This window comes from Octodon degus, unplaced genomic scaffold, assembly GCF_000260255.1.
Source record: "Octodon degus isolate 3935 unplaced genomic scaffold, OctDeg1.0 scaffold00043, whole genome shotgun sequence".
In the NCBI taxonomy this organism is placed as follows: Eukaryota; Metazoa; Chordata; class Mammalia; order Rodentia; family Octodontidae; genus Octodon; species Octodon degus.
The window spans coordinates 11,199,936-11,203,315 of record NW_004524619.1 but is presented as its reverse complement, the minus strand read 5'-3'; positions in this window follow the sequence as shown (position 1 = coordinate 11,203,315).

Here is a 3,380-nt window from a genome sequence, read left to right as displayed (position 1 = left end):
GCCAAGGAACCTCAACCCAATGAAAGACTCAACGAGGGCTGTTGGACTGTCCAAGCCTTACGAGTCATTGACCCTAACCTGCCATTTATCCTCACCGTCAATGTGAATGATGGTGGATTTGGCTGACATGTAAGCCATGGGAAGTGGAAGCACCCTGTTGGATTTTGGCAACAGCTGTGGAAGGGAGCCAACAGCCAGTGTTTCCTAAGTGAGAAATGGGGGTGCTGGTATATGCTGCTTTGCACGCCTGTGAAAGCACCACAGGACAAGAGACGGTAAAAATACAGACAAAGTGCCCAATAGAGGGCTGGGTACAGATAGGAACAGCCCATCCCAGGCCTCCTGGGGTGGCACAGGTCCCCACCCTCGCATGTTGGGGATGTTCCTCTAACAGCAGGCCTCTTTCTCAGCTAACCCTTTTGCAACTAAACTGACAATGGTTTTGGGACCCATGACATGCATAACCCAGGAGCCATCCAGAAGGACAGACTGCAGGACTTGATCCCTAGTCCCTATGCAGAGGGAAAAGAAGGACTTCTGGCTCATGCTCTGGCTTCCAGCTTAGAGAGCTCAAGAGTGACAGATAGGGCCCTGTCCCTTGTGGGTGCTGACCTGTGGGGAGACCTATGGGAGCTTGGCCAGAATGCTGCGATGTGGTGTACCATGTTTCAGGGCATAAACCCCTCCTCTTGCTGGGAAATGACATAGAAGACGCCTTGACCAGGCATTGCAATGACTACCAGGAATAGCATGTGACCAGGGATAAGAACCACAGATCTCGTCCTTCAGGTTGAAGTCCTTACTCAATATATGGCCCAGGTCTTAGATGTTACATGCCAGGCTTTGATGTTGTTCATGGATGAAACTGCTCAAATGACAAAAGAGGTCTTGCAAAGCCACACAGCTCTTGCTTGATCAGTCAAGCAAGGAGGTACTTATGCCCTCTTACATATAAAATGTTATATTTACATACCCCCAACCTTTGAGGAGGTGGGGTGTGGGAAACCACTCAGAATTCTTCAAAGCTCAGGGGCATGTAAGGACACATAAGGACATGACCTTGCTCTCTAGCACAAGTACAAAGTGGAATGCAGGTATATAACCACGACTTAACAGTGGACAACTACACATGTGCCGATGAGGCCAACATGTAAGAATGTAAATGGGTAATAACAGCCTGTATAAGAATTATACAATAAAGATGTAGATAGCTCTTGTGCTCTGCTTTGCTCCATGCTGTTACTGATATCTTGCACACATGCATTCTTTAACCCAGAGACTTCACCTATGAAAACATCCTTACGTCCCCTGAGTGGGCTGACACCCAATTGTTGAACATGGCCTTTTCTGTGTTATTTATTTATTTATTTATTTTGCGGAACCGGGGATTGAACTCAGGCCCTTGTGCTTACCAGGGAAGCACTTATTCCACTGAGCCATCTCCCGGGTCCCTTTTCTGTGCTTAACAATCAGGATCTAAGGGTCAAAAGAGAAAGGTAGAGTCATAGCTGTTGCATTTGGCAATGCTATAAACTCACTCAAATCTTCTAAGGGAAAACAGAAGAATGATTGAAGACATGAAGTCTGGACACTGCGCACGTGACGGAACCAACCAACCTCCTGGGCCCTGCTCTGAGTGTGAGGTAGCAGTGTGTCTGCCTCACGCACTGGAGGGCTCACATTCTCTCTCTCAGAGAGTGACTAGACCAGTCAAAATCCTCTTTTCCCACTCTAAGATGCCCAAGGAAACCTATAATTCTCATGTCTCTGGATATTCTGCTATGTGGAACCCTGGGTAATACTGGACATCATGAGTGAGCCAATTCAATTTTGTCTTCTTTATCTGGAAAATCATCCTCTAGATTGATATTCATAGTTGGAGTGAAGGGAGCCCCAGTTTGAGATTGCTTACTTCTGCTCTGACATGTCACTTTTATGGCCAAACGTTGTTTAGACATGAGTTTCCTTTTCTTCTACCTCCTCCTCCTCCTCCTACTCCTCTTCCTTCTCATTATTGTCATCATCGTCATCGTCCTCCTCCTCCTCCTCTTCTTTTTTTCTTCTTTTTCAATAGGGTCTTGCTCTGTAGTAAAGGCTGACCTCAAATTCATGGTGATCCTTCTGCCTTAGCCTTCTGAGTGCTGGGATTATAGGCATGCACCACCATAGCCAGCTAAAGATGAATTTCTAATTGTCCCACAGCCCCCTAATCTCATGCTAGAAAGAGATTTACTAGCAAAGCTAAAGGCAATTTCTCAAATTTCAGTTAAGGAAAATCCAAAATGGATTTTATGGGTTGGAACCATGCCAGGTCTCCTCGATCCAATTCGCCGACAGGTAGATCCTCCTGCATGGTATAAATAAAATACTTGACGTAAGAAATCCTTCTTCCTCTACACATCAGAAGACAGGTATTTGTTGGGCTGTCTTGACCCAAAAGCTAGGACAAGAACTCTTTCCAGTGCTATATTTTTCAAAAAGTGAGATGTAGTAACACTGGATGGCCACCCTTCCTGAGAGCAGTAGTAACTACAGCTGTGCTAACAGAGGAAGACTTTAGGACAGACCAGAAGTTCTGACTCCCCGTCAGAGGGCCAGTCCATTTTCCCAAGCAGGTAGCAGGCATGCTTTGTAAAGAATCCTAAAGAGACAGGTCTAAAGTCTTCTTAGGAAATCAAAAGGCTGATAAGGAGGTAAGAAGAACAGCCCTGGGGCTGGTGAGATGACTCAGTGGTCTAAAGCACCTACTTAGAACAGAACAAGCTTAGCAAAGCACCAGGAGGGCGGTTCAATCCCCCAGCACCACATGCCAGCCAGCCCCTCCCCCTGGTGGGCTGAGCTGGCCACACACACACACACACACACACACATAAAAATTAAAAAAAAAAAAAAAAAAAAAGAACAGCCCTACAGCCCCTCAGAACCCTAATCTTATTTCCAGTTCCTGCAGAGCCATTCTGGTCTTTCCTCAAGTCATGCAATGACAAATTAGAAAATCCTCCATGGAAAATGGTCAACTGGAATTTTTACAGGACTAAAATTCCTGAAAACTGGAGGATCCCAGGCTGCTCTTCAGAAAGTAAGACTCCAGTGTTGCTTCAGGTGCAGATAAACAGATGTTCCTAATTCACCACAGCTTAAGTAGACTTCTGTTTTTAGTTAGATCCATTATGTGAGTAATCTTGCTAAGGTTATGCTCTCAGGTCTTGATGATCTATCAAACCTTCCTCTTTGCCATACTTTGTCCTCCACAAGAAGTGTAGAAAACCAACCTACCAAAGTTATTTTCTTAAAAAGGACAGGAGAGGGGCCGGGGAGATGGCTCAGTAGAATAAGTGCTTCCCTGGCAAGCATAAGGGTCTGAGTTCAATTCCCGGTTC